Raw genomic sequence first — 14,680 nt, forward strand, 5'->3', positions numbered from 1 at the left:
TAAATGAGTCCAAAATCAAGCAAAAGATACATTTAGTTTATATAAAATTTTATATTTTTATATAATACAGTTAGGTCTAAGATGCAGGTAATTACTGCCATGTAAAGCAAAGAAATCTTGTACTTTGTTTTTCACAGCTTTACTAGGATTTGTTCACTATGCAAAATGATTATATCAGGCAACACTAGCTGTATCCCTATAACACACCTGTACTGATCTACAATGATAGTTGTCCCATTCATGAGGAACATATAAACAAGTATATCATTTGATGCCCTCATTTTATCTTCTAAGGTAAGTGGGCCCAAGTATTTCCATATTGAAGTACACATTGCTTTGTTATATTTTCCCCCTTTTATTTCTCTTTTGAATCTTTCCAGTCAAACATTATGCTGAGTTTATTTTTGAGAAGGTATGTGTAGGCAGGTTAAATTACCTGTGCATTACATCTCAGCATCATATTTGTTCTCCAAAGGAGGGAGGGGGGCACTGGTATAACAGTGCCCACTGATCAGACTAATACACAATACAGCCTTTTGTCTGTCTTCTTTGCTTTAGTGCTAAAAGGCAGAAAGGACTGGCAATAGAGAGCTGAGTGTTAGGGGTTATACTTCAAAGAAAAACAAGCATGATTTTTATGCTCAACAGTGAACAAACCTGGCTTTGGCATAAATGTAGAAGACACCTCCCGTGCACTGTCACTGAGAGCTAATTATCTCTGAGAGAGTTAAGTATGAAGCCATGATCTACCACTGACAACTCTGTACACACTAGTTTATTAGAGGACACAGAAGTAGGACAGAACCGTGTGCTACAGAGGGGGAGGAAGGATCAAGCACAGTTCTGGAACTCCAGGGACTCAGAAAGGAAGGAAAGGGGAGGTGAAGAAAGCACAGTGGCCATCTGGGGTACGGAAATGTGCCAGGGGAAAGGGCACAGTCAGACCACCGAGAGGACCTGCAGCCTACTCTGCCAGCCTCACCGCTCGCCTTGGTCAACCCGCTGGAGGGACTGAATTAACCACATCTCACACTCCTTAATTGGAGCAGATAATTGGCGAGCTGGCTTTGTGCACAGGAAATGTGTTCAGATAGATTTGGCGGAGTGGAACAGGAAGAATAGGGACCACCTGATTTCATCTTGTGCCAAGGAGGGAGACACAAAGCCACAGTGTCTCCTATGGAGCCTGGCCCAGGCAAAGCAGGGGGATGGAGGGCCTTGTACAAATCTGAAGGCCAGCAGGGTCGTCTGGAAAGATCTCTGGGGCAGACAATAGTCCAATGGTCAGAAGCTCTAGAGTTATGCTCAGTTATTAAGCTTCATTGTGACTCTGGGGAAGTGATTGAGCCTGTGTCTGTTTTCTCATCTGTAAAGCAAAATAAATGACCCCCTTAAAATCACGTCACTCTGTTCTATCCTATCCAATCCACAGATACTGTTTGTCAGCCCCCTGTGGGGTAGAACTGTTCCACAGGTCAGATCCTCCTTCTTTGAGCCCTTAGAGGAGTAAGAGGTCTGTAAAAGAAACAGCTCTAAACAATCCTTGCAGGGCACTTTAAATCTCCACCTTCTCCTGGATAAATCTCAAGCAACCTTCAGTCAGACTGGAAACATCTTGGTCAGAACTCCTGCCCCAGTCTTTTGCTCATCTTCTTTCTGTGGTGTCTGGGAGAGGGACTCTAGAGGTTACCATTGCCAGGACAACAGAAACCAAACCCCAGTGAAGATGTTACTATATCTGAGGATGTGGTGAGTGATATGTGTGCCTGATGACCACTTTTGACTGTTAGGGGCTATTTCCTAGCTACTAATGGGAATCTTTATTCTTAGAAAACCCTTGAATGTAAAATGTGCACAGGTCTAGAAAAAAAGTGAGGGTCACTGAGCAACACCCCTTATGTGAGTCCTGGAAAAGCATCTCCTTTTGGAAGATTCATCCTTATTTGTTCTTAGCTTGTAATAACTGTTTCCTGGGGATTTCCTACCTGGAGCGCAAGGAGCCCAGGTCCCAGCTTAGAGATAGCTCTATCTCCTGCAGAACTTTCTGTTTGTAGCAAGAAGTAGACAAAGGGAATAAAGACTTGAGATTTTGTGACTCCAGGCAAGTCTCTATGTGTCCCTGGGTATCAGTGTAGCAACTGAGGCATTTAGTAACTTGTGTTCTTTAGGGAGAGTTTAGGGCAAATTATCAAAACACACTGAACGCCCATTTATAACTCACAGTATTATTTTCATTACTTTGCTTTTAGTTCAAGACTGATTTTTCATGATCTCGGAGTTACTCAAGTAAGCATATTCTTTTAGTAAAATCATTTGACTTAGAGCATTACGAGTAATATTAGTACTCATTAGAAACATTTAAGTGTTGAAATACATTTGTACTTTTCTCATTAGACTTGGCCATCATGCATAACTGAGTCTGAACTGCAGACAGTATAATCTCATAAAAGTGGGGAAAAATTTTGCCTAGCTGTGAAAATCATCGAACATCTCCAAAGAGAAAATTAATCAGGAGTCTCATATCATGCCTACAAACAGCTTGTAGCAGATTTGTTAATCAGAGATTCCACAAAAAGTTTCCTCATGGGGATGTTGTGAGGATTCAACAAGAATATGAAGTTCTTGGTACCCAGAAGTGTATCTACTCACTGATAGTTATTCACATTTTATATTCTTTTTATATGATTAAATCTGGGATTATTATTTCTATTTTTAAAATTAATTAAATTTTTTTTTACATCATTGTTCATTTTTAAGCAATATTTGCTTCCCCCCACCCCCTCAGGTGTAGTCCCCATAGAATTTCCTTCCCCAATGCACCCGTGCACCATCACCTCAGTCCCCTGTGCTCCTCCCTCCCTCCCTCTGATCCCTCTCCCTCCTCCTCCCCTGCAGGATGTCTCTGGTTTATAATTGTCTGTTTTTGCTTTGTTGTGTTTTGTGCTGCTATTATTATTTTACACTGATGTCTTATTTGGTTCCCCTATATCCCTGCTGTAAGTGAAACAATCTGATATTTTTCTCACATGTTTATATTCTTAAGAACAGACACATGCCTAATATTTTCTCTCTCTCTCCCCTCCCCTCCTCCACCTCCCGTGGTCCTTTTACAAAGAATCCGATTCTGGCAAACTCTCTCTTCAGACTCTGAGCAAGAAAGATGACCATCTTTCAATTTGGGAGTTGCAGGTCATTATCTCAGAACAGTAAATATCCCTGAGAACCCGTGAATATCCAGCACCGGCTAAGTCTGCTCCTGAACTCACACTTTCAGGGTAACTGGGGAAACAAAGCTACTAAGTATGAATAACCCAAGGCTGCAGTCAGGTAAGTAATAACTGGATTTGGCAGGGTAGATGGGATTTGGACTTCCTGACCCAACTGGAAGAGTCTATGGGTATAGCTGCAAGAGCTATTTAGAAAGGCTTTGTGTATGCCCTGATCTTAGAGAAGAAGAGGAGCCATTAATGGGGTGAAGCCATCTGAAGGACACTAAAGGTCAGCGTCGTCCAGATAGATATATCAGAAGGCCGTTGATAAAAAAATGACATCTCTGGACAGCCCCGCATAGTTTTGATAAGAGATAAATTTGGGCTCTGTTTGTCTTGTGTCATGCCAGTCACCAAGTACTGCCCTTGTCCTTTCTTCTTCTGTCACACACACACAAGGTATGATTTACACTGAGAGATTTGAATGGTACAGAGAACCCCAGCCACATGAATTTACAACACTTAATAAGTGGGTAAAGTTTATCATTTGTTATGCTCTTTCTAGTCTAACTAATACTTCCCTCTTTCTGTTCTAACTTAGTATTGTAGCTTCTCCCTCCTTGGTCTAAAGAAGAGCCCTGTGTTCTTTCATTTACGCAGTAGAGTGAATCACAGCCAGCCAATATGGATATCCATACTTCCAGTCTGGTACACAAATCTGCTTGACACAGTTTGAGGAATCTTTGCATAGGTACCTCATTCACCCTACCCTAGAATAAGAGGACATGTGAGATCCTTCATAGGGCAATTGCATTTAAACCCCATTTCTACTTAATACATTTATTTGTCCTCTGGAAAAGACAGTTGAGGTTGGGAGATAAGCAGGAAGAATAGGAGAAGATTTGCAAGGATAAGACACATATTTATTAATTTTTAAAATATGTTTTGCTTTAGGGCCTTCCCTGGTGGTACAGTGGTTGAGCGCTGGGCTGCGAAGCTGCCCACAGCCTCTGCAGTGCCGGTTTGATCCCTGGCCACCAGCGAGGGTCCCACATGGCACGCAGACCTCTCCTGCCGCCTGCTGCTCCCCTCAGCAGTGTACTTCGTTGGTCTGCCTGCTCTGCTCTCCCCTCTGGCTCTGGTGAATCCTTTCACACTCCCATGCTTCTGACTGTACCCAGTGCTTATATAAATAAATAAATCTTTAAAAATATATATATTTTGCTTTATTTTCACTGATGTAACATTGCACTTTAATATAAGCTTCAAGTATGCAACACTGAAAATCACCAGGTATATATAGTACCTTACATTCACTTCTACTGCTAAGTTATTGAGCAAATATCTATGGAGTGCCCAGTGTGTCCATGAGCTACATGCATGCTTGATCCTGGAACCAGTGCCAAAACCCCTCAGATCCGTTGTCATCTCTTCTCTCCAGCCTCACCACCACCGTCCAGATAAGGCTCTCTCGGACCCATGCTACAGCTTTTTAGCTCATCTCATTGCCTCCAGTTTCTTCAGTTATTGTTATTTTTTAATATTATGAACCTTATCATATAATTCTCAGCTTAAAACCCTATTAGTGGGCCTCCCTGGTGGCACAAGGGGTTAAGACATAACCTATGAAGCTGTCCGCAGCCTCTGAAGCACAAGTTTGATCCCCAGCCAGCCAGGGAGCAACCCACATGGCACAGCAGACCCCTCCTGTCTCACCCACTGCTCCCTTCAGCAGTGTTTTTGGTCTGTCTGCCTGTTCTGCTCCCCACTCTGTCTCTGGAGAATCCTCTCACCCCCTACACCTCTGGCCTGTATCCCAGCTCTTGTATGCATAAATAAATAAATCTTTTTTTTTTAAAGATTTATTTATTTATACAAGCACTGGGTACAGTCAGAAGTGTGGGAGGGTGAGAGAATTCACCAGAGCCAGAGCAGGGAACAGAACAGGGAGACTGACAAAGTACACTGCTGAGGGAATCAGCGGGCACATTGGGAGAGGTCTGCATGCCATGTGGTACCCTCGCTGGTGGCTGGGGATAGAGCCGGTGCTGAAGAGGCTGTGGGCAGCTTTGTAGCCCAGCACTTAACTGCTGTGCCTCTAGGGAGGCCCCCTAAATCTTTTTTTTTTTTTAAAAACCATTAGTCGTGGGCCTCCCCAGTGGCGCAGCAGTTGAGCGCTGGGTTGAGAAGCTGCCCGCGGCCTCTGGGGCGCCGGTTCGATCCCCAGCTGCTCCCCGGCCATTGGAGGAGGGTCCCACATGGCGCGCAGACCTCTCCTGCCGCCCACTGCTCCCCTCAGCAGTGTACCTTGGTCCTTCTGCCTGTTCTGCTCCTTGCTCTGGCTCTGGTGAATTCTCTCACCCTCCCTCGCTTCTGACTGTACCCTGTGCATGTATAAACAAAACAAACAAACAAACAAATAAATAAATAAACATGCCTCTTAAAAAAAAAAGTAATCTGTAAAAAAAAAAAAAAAAAAACCCATTAGTCGTTCTCCACTGGCTTAGCCCAAATCATCTGATCAGGACTCTCCGCTCTAGTCCTCTCTGACACCTCTGTTCACGTCTCTCCTGTTTTTTCTGCCCAAATACAAGGTGTGCTCACCTACATGCTTTTCATATGCTGTTTTCTGTGCCTGGAATGCCTTCCTTCTCATTTCCCCCAAACCTGCCACTAAAATCAGGTGCCAGTCTATATTGATCTTCTCTAACATCCCTCATCCACGCCCCCGAAAAATCCAGGTGGATCCAAGAGACCTCCTTCAATATATGTCCAGAGTTGGTCTGAGACTTTGTGTCCACCGCTCTCAACCTGCCAGACCACCTCCTCTCACTGTGATCACTGAACTAGCTTCGGGAATGGGCCCTGCTCTTGTCCTTACCCTTTGCCCACATGCGACCTGCTCTCCGCCCAGGAGCCAGAGTAACCTTAAAGCACAAGTTGGATCATGTCACACCTCTGTTTGGAAGTCTCCAAGAGTGCCAAAGAGTGTCATGAGAGGTGTGAACATATTGTGAACATTCTGGAATCCTCCTCCCTGGTCTAGCAGGCCAGAGAACAAAGTTACAGTCTTGAAGATGGAATAGACTCTGTCCGGTTCTGTGAAGCAGCCATGCAGGAACCTGCTGCCTGTGGGTGAACCAGCCTTTCACTCCCCTCTACTAATAACCAAGGAGCCAGACAAGAGGATTTAAACAATGGCCTTGGCATCATCACAGCACATTTTTTAGAAATCAGATGATCGACCTGAGCATTCACCCTCCTCTGTGCATAGAAAGCATCATGTTCTCGAAACTCTTTAGGCCAAGGTATCTTAGGAAATTGGAAGATCTAAACCTACAAATGGAACCCTGTCAAGAAAATTATATTTTTTACATCAATGACTCACTGTCCCTCTCTATATAAACTGAACTCAAACTCATGATTGTTGGAACAGTTGTCACTGAGTAAAATCTGTCACTGTGGGTTCAAATCCTTGATTATTTATTAAACCCTATAACTATCATTGAGACTTTTATTTCAGTCAACAGAGGCAATCCTTTCCCTGTATGTGACAGGTGACATCACACTGGTAGCTTGAATAGGCCATAGGAGTATTTTTACCACAGAAATGAGCAAAGTCTACAAACCAGGGCTTCTCTTCTTTGAGACCCAGTTTACCAGCATGCACCTGCTCCAGTAGTGACTCATTTCCCTCAGAGTCATCACAGCTGCCTGCAGAGTCTCCTGCACTCTGACCTCATCTACTTCTCTTTGTATCAGTCACACTGGCCTCCTGGCCCTTCCTGGAACTTGCCAGCACTCTCTGACCCTGGTGGCACCCTGTTCCTGAACACTTCCCCCAGAATTCCTTCTCTTTCTAGAAATGCTTGTCAAATGTCATCTTCTCCAAGAGGCTTACCTGACCACCTTATCATAAATTCTCACCCCGTCCCCAGCCTTCTTGATATTCTTCCCTATTCTACTTTCCTCATAGCATTCTAACCTACTATAGAATTTACTTATTAATTATATTTATTTTTTGTACTCTGAGTCCCTCTCCATTGAATATCACCTCCCTTCAGGAATGGCTTTTGGACTACTTTCACAGAGTCATTCTTGAGCCCAGAATAGCAGAAGGTGCCCAGGTAGTACTTATTGGCTGACTGAATTTCCAAATGTCCACTTCCTCTGTAAAGCTTCCCAAAATTTTTCACTTTCACCCTCTCTATCCAGAGTTCAGATTCATTTCCTCTCTGTTAGCACAAAGCTCTCTATAAACCTGTAACTACTGATGTCCTTTGACTGTATCATAACAGGTTTCTTACTTCCTCACCTGATGTCTGTTTGTCAGCTCTTCAAAGACATCTCCAGACCCATCCTAGTGCCTCCACACACGACCTCCATTGGTATCCATTAAATGAACACATGAATGTGTAAATTAATGAAAACCAAAATGTAACTTCCACATGAATTCCTTTTCTCCTCCAGAGGCCAGCTGAGGTGGTGACTCTGCTGGGATAACCTGAGGCAAGGAGGGGTTAGAAACCTTCATGGAGGGAGACATTGCAGTAAGTGTGATGGTGAAAGGATTTTCTGTACCCTGGCTCTGAGCAGGTTGATATTATTTCTTTCTTTTATAGGCCACACACTCTCAATTCAGTCATTGCTCCTACCTTTCATAAGCTCTGATCTCCCTTGACCCCAAAGTAGGGGATCTCCCTGTGCCCAAAATTCACCCTGAAAATCAAGGAGGGATGGGGGTGGGGTGCAGTTCAGAGCTTAGGAAAGGCAGGAGTAATGACCGAGGAGAAAGAGTAAGAGGAGCATAATAGAAAGAAACAATAACCAGCCGATTGTATATGCCCTGGTTGGCAAGGGAGAGGATTTTCCTTCTTAGCTTAAAAGTGATAAAGGAGTCATTACTCTCACTGAAGAGTTTTCTTGAGGGAGGAGTAGCAGAATCAAATGTGCTGTTGAGAGAGATCCCACATTTTCTCATCTTTTCCCTTTAGCTCTGTGTCCTCAGCAGGACTTGCATGAGGTCGGAATATGGCCTGGAAGCCACTGGTCACTCAGTACATGCCAGAGGAACAAGAGACCCAGGGTCCAGCTGGAGAAGCAGCACCAGAAATTTGCAGACCACATGGTAGTTTGAAGCCCTTACCCAACTCCTGGTGGTCTTCCCCACTAGATATTTCTGAAAGCCCTCTCTCCTAGCCCACCAGTCAAGGTGGCTGCAGCTCTCCCTTCTGTGCCCAGAGAGCCCTTTGTCCATGAAGGCCGGTCCTGTGCCTGCTCTGCCAGCCCAACCTACCCAGGACAAAGAAGGGGCTGCACCGGAAAGAGAGGAGTGACTTGTCTCCTTTCCCAGCCATGAAGTGAGGAAGAAGAATCCACACCCTAATTCTAAGCCTCCAGGGAATATTGGCTGTCCCAACACGTCCAATAGAATGACTTAGTAATTTTCCAGTTACTAATTTGCCTTACCTGTTCTGTTCAAACAGGCTAATTGTTTCCTCAAAAAGACTCAGGCGTAGTGGGATGAAGTCACTAGAGACGTGCCTTAACACTACAAACACAGGTCATGGGCTCACCAAAAGACCAGCTACTTGGACCGTTGGTGTGATTTTATCGCTTCGAAAGCAAATTCGGTGAGGATGCGCCCCCTGGTGGTAACATGAGATTTTATCAGGCAGGAAGAACCGTTCCGCTGAGCGAGCGACTCCTGGTAGGAGAATAATTAAGCAAACGTGATGTTTTTGGACCTGAGGGGGGGAATATTAATGGTTATTTTTCCATAAATATTTGTGACTTTTAAAAAGATATTTATTTATACAAGCACTGGGGTACAGGACAGATGTGCGGGAGGGTGAGAGAATTCACCAGAGACAGAGCAGGGAGCAGAACAGGCAGAAGGACCCGAAGACACTGCTGAGGGGAGCAGCGGGAGAGACAGGAGAGGTCTGCCGCGCCATGTGGGTAGCTCTCTGGCCGCTGGGAATTGAACCGGTGCTGCAGAGGCTGCAGACAGCTTCACAGCGCTGTGTTCAACCCGCTGCGCCGCTAAGGCGGAAAACAAGCAGGGAGAATTGCTCTTTGGTCTGATAGGGAAGGAGAATTCCATTTACTTTCTGCTTTTACCATGTGGGCATTATATTCTCTCCTTGTTTACATAAGGTAGTTAAAAATATTTTTATTACAAAAGTTTCAAATATACCAGAGAGAAGACAGAACAGTAACCCCCACCCCCATTTTATTCAGACCACAGAGATTCTGAAGTTACCAAGATTTTTGTCACTCTCACTTCATACATCCCATTAATGTTTTTATTTGGTTTCCCCCTTAAGTATTACAGCCCAGATAGCCTGTCAGTTTACTGTAAATACTTCAGTATGCATTTCTAAAAACTGAATATTTTCTTATATAACCACATGCCATTATCACATCTAAAAATTCAATTATTCCTTGGAGTCATCTAGATGCAATACAAACAATTTACGTTCAAATTTAATTGACTATAAAACTGTCTTTTTTGCAGTTGTTTGTGAATCCAAGAAGTTCGCACATTTGCTCTCCCTCCCTTCCTCTTAATAGATTTTTCTTTATATATAGTGAAATGCAGATATTAAGCATAGAGTTCAGTGCATCTAGTGTATACATCTTGTAACCCACATCCTCATCAAGATAGAGAATATTTCCATCACCTCACCTCAGAAATTTCTCCTGCACCTTCACAGTCTTCTGTCCCCTCATCCCCAAATTCTGTTCTGGTTTCTTTCACCATAGGTATGTTTTTTATTTTCTAGAATTTCATATAAATTAGAAATATGTAAGGGAGGTAGTTCTTATATTTACATTTTGAATAATACTTTATTGTCAGAATTTGCCATAGTTTTAAAGAAAGTTTATAACAATAAATAAAAAAAAAGAACTCACTAGCAAATTAAGGTTAAATAGTTAAGCATTGTTCTGGTCTTTCTTATATGAGAATGAGAGAAAATTGATAAAAGGGGGTTCTTCTTTACACAAGAATTCTAAGCAATAAAGGTAGCATGATGATTGTTTATGAAAAACTAATTTTTTCCTTTCTTCTGTGTGAGAAAAAAACTCAGTTCCTCCCTGTGTGTTCCTTCTCTGTGTGTATCCTTTACATGTACATAGAAAACATTTTACTTCCAACACTTTACTTGGCCAAATATGTGAGGTTTTTCCTCCGTCAGGTAGTTCCCTGTGATACCAGCTGTGTGTCCTGCAAGTTAACTCATTTCTGACGCTGTATACCTGGAGACAGTATCAGATCCCACAGATTAAAGGTTAAGTTTCTGAGACCAGAAAAAAAAAAAAACTATAGAATCATGAGCAATAGTAAATCCTAGCAGTTTTAAGTTGGGACTGGGGTGGGTGTAACGCAATTATGGAAAACTGTTCCATTAAGGTTGCAGGGATCAGATCTTGCAAAGTCTTATTAGCATGGTAAGGAATTTGTATTTTGCTCCATGTGATTTGGGGAATCATGAGGGTTTAAGAAGAAGAGGGATATGTTTCAAAAGATCACACTAGGTGCCATGTAAAGAAAAGATTGTTGTCAGACAAGAATGGAAGCAGGGAGCCCAGTTGGGAGGCTTTTTCAGGCATGTAGACAAATGACAATAGCAATGGAGATGGAGAATAGTAGGTAGATATGGGTCCTGTTAGTGGATCGGCTTGGGAAGGAACTAGTGAATAGCAGTCTTCTTCCAGGAAATGCAAGAAATGTATGGAATCAGATATGAAACAAGTCAGAATTAATTTCTGTGCTATTTTCTTTCTTTCCCCTCCTTCGATAAAGAAGGGGACCTCTTGGCAATTGAAAATAGACAAAGACTTAGTAGTCTTATAAGCATTGAAATTATGTTTTGTGATGCAATCAACATTAGGAAGTTTTTTTTTAAATAAAAGGAAAAAAATGGATAACCTTGTATGTGCTCTCACAAGTCAAAAGACTCCACTGGGCTCATGGAAGTGACCACTGCCCCAGTAGGGCAACCAGATATTCTTCAAGACAAATATTTTGTTTTATAGCCAGTGTAAGGGCCAACACTCAGAGAAAGGGCAAAGTCAGAAATTGAGGGCACAAGAATGAAGGGAGGAAAGCCTCCAGGCTTAAGAAAAAGCAGCCCTTTAATATCAAAGTCTAGTAGATGATCACTATTAACATTAATGGGTTAGCAAGATGTTCCAGGTTAACATGTTCCTACTATGTGCCCTTAATATGATATATGATATGTAAAGAATGGTGCTTTACCTCTGTGGTCCTCCTTCCAAAAGCTTAAGCCCAGTCAAATCACAAGAAAACATTAGCCAAATTCCAGCTGAGGCATGCTCTACAGAATAACTGCCCCGTATGCTTCAATGTCCAGTTCACCAAAAACTGAGGCAAGTCTGAGAATAAATGCGTTGGCTGTCACGAGGAACAGAAAAAGATCAGAAAAAACGAAGGCAATATGAATAAGGCAAGTACTTTCATTGATAATACTGTGAGAAGAGTTCTTTCTTTTGGAGATGCATATTAAATTGTTTAGGCTTAAAATAATATGATGTATGGGGTTTGTTTCAAATTCATCCAGGGAGATAAGAGGATGTAGATGGGGTAACAAAGTTAATTGTCGTTGAAGCTGGCAATGGGCCAGCGTGGTTCAATACACTTTTCTCTTTCCTTTTGTACTTGTTTTTAAAAAACTGTTCATAATAAAAAATGACATACATTAAAAAATATCTATTGGGTTAATTTATATAAATCTGGGTGCTCTATGTGACCACTTCCACCCATAAGATTGGGAAGCAGACAATGCCAGTGATAGGAGAAGGGAGGAAACAATAACGAAGTAGACACAGAGGGAAGCAGGGCTGGGCAATGAAGTATGAGGAGGAAAGTGTGTCTGTTTCTCTTCCTAACTGTACCTCTACCTCCAAGACCTTGCTCTTGGAACATGTGTTAAAAAAAAAAAAAAAAAAAAGGAAGGAAGGAAGGAAGACAAAACCCAATACTTAGACTAGCCCTTTCTCTACAAACAAATCTAATTGTATCATTATCATGTAGGTACAAGCCCAAACACTGAAGATATTTAAGTTGAATTGTAAATGGTTTCTTTTTCACATGTGGACACTTAATAAATTTAGAGAAAATATAACCTGTAGTAGAGGTAAAGGATCTGAGTTTTAGTTTTAGTTGTCAGGCTGCCATGTGGCTCTGGACAAGATGTCAGGACTCAATGCTTATTTGGTCACTCTTCTGTCTTGCTGTGACTGAGGAAGGCAAAGTACTGGGGAATGACCAAAGGAAAGAGTTGTAAAATGTCGAAGTCCAGAATTTCTATTTTTAGTAAGTCTCCTCAAAGTTGCAAATCATCAGATTTTTGCCTCACTGAGCAGTCATTAAAAACCCTTAACATTGGAGCTAGCCGCTGGAAAGAAAATCACTTGTAGCAAAGTTCTTTTCCTTCTCCCTCCAACCCTTCTCCCACCACTCTTAATTTTTCAGTAGAGTGTTACCGATTTTCCCACTGCACGAAAAATACATATAACAACCAGGATAATATGTGATAATAAAAGGCCCACAAATTGCCTTCTATAATCCTTTCCTTATATCCACCCATGTAAACACTCTTTGTTATCCATATCCATCTCAAAAGTCAATTTGGTGACTAGCCAGAGGGACTGTGAAACCAAGAGAGAAAATCGCTGCTTAGTTATCTAAATGACTGCGTGGGGAAGTGCTGGTGGGACAAACTGGTTTTCCAATGTCACCACAGTAGCTGTTGCATACAGTAGGTTATTATGAAGTAGAATATATGATTTCGGTGGATAGAGCTTTGAAGTTTGAAAGAAGTTCTCGGTGTTCAGATGTATGCAATGATGGGAAACACGACTCAACTGTATCATGAAATAGTGTTGCCTCAGAGACTGACAACATTGTTTAAGTAACCTGATGGCATAATTGTATTATATGACCAAAGGAAGTTCCACACTGTTCAATTGATTCTACTTTCAGTTGATTCTCATTATGAGCATTAGTTATGTTCTTATAAAATTAGCACAAATACTGCAAATAACATTGCTCCTCTGGGAAATACAAGGTTAGTATCCTGTGAACCTAGGGTCACACTAACAGCATCTGATGATCACCTTAAGTGTGTTTCCCTTTAATCCTTTCCTTAAACTAAAGACACTGATTTAATATGTAATGTTCATTTATCAACATTAAACTAAAGGCCAACAGTTCTCCATAACAATCCCTTCATTATGGTTAAGGAAGTTCCCATGTCCTATTTTAGGCCAGATCTTTTATTATTCATTTTGGAGAATACACCACACAAAGAAACCTTTTTCTTGCTCATGCTGTATGACTGCAGTCACTCATAATCTACTTGGATGTACAGAGAAAAATGGAGTCCTCAAGGGTAGGGCAGAACATCTCCATCAGCAATGAGCAGGTCCTGTGCTTTCTGACCTTCACTGGCCTCTGTAGTGATCCTTGTTTACCCTGGTAGCATCTGCACTTGGGGCATGAGTGATCTAGCCTCTTTTGGCTTGGTCAGGGCCTAGGAGTTCTCCCAGTTTATCTCTGTCTTATGCAACTGGATGCCATCCCAACTCGACTGACTCAGGGATGGGCACCTCACCCAAGTTGGGCCAGCAGAGACTTCCTTGGGATATTCAGACAGGAACTAAACAACCTAGTTCCTCTCTAGGCAAAGTTTCGAGATGGGAGGTGTGGGGGCTCCCATGCTTACTACTCCAAATAGTAGAGAAGCAGCACAGAGAGTATGGAATGATCCAAGCATTCAGATCCCTGATCTAAGTTGTCCTGGAGGTCTTGCTACTCCTTTCTTCCTATTGTTTTGTGAGTTATAAATACATTCTTCTAGTAAATTCCCTTGTGGAATCCAAGCTAATTTGATTAAGTTTCTGACACCTGTTACTGAAACAAAAATCCTAAAATAGAATACCTTATTTTTAAAAATTGAAATACCATTGGTTATAATAATATAGGGGTTTTAGGTATATCATATTCTAAATCTTTGGAAACTATTGCTAACAAGCATATGAAATAACCTAGAATTTTAAAAAAATTGTTATTGGAAAGGTAACACCCATATAACATGTGAGTAAAATAAAAATGTACCTCACGAGAAATTATTACCAACACCTGTGTAGTGATCACACATGAATAGAAATACTGCCAACATTCCCCAAAACAATCTCATACCCACTCCCAATAGTTACCTTCCTCTTCCCCCAAAACCCTCAACCATGACATTTATGGTTATCACTTCTTTAGTTTTCTTTCTAGTTTTATTACCCAAAAATGTATCCTTGAAACTTAAAGATCAATTCTGTCATTTTTTTTTTTTTAAAGATTTTATTTATTTATACAAGCACTGGGTACAGTCAGAAGTGCGGGAGGGTGAGAGAATTCACCAGAGCCAGAGCGGGGAGCAGAGCAGGCA

This window comes from Talpa europaea, assembly GCF_964194135.1.
Source record: "Talpa europaea genome assembly, chromosome: 6".
Taxonomy (NCBI): domain Eukaryota; kingdom Metazoa; phylum Chordata; class Mammalia; order Eulipotyphla; family Talpidae; genus Talpa; species Talpa europaea.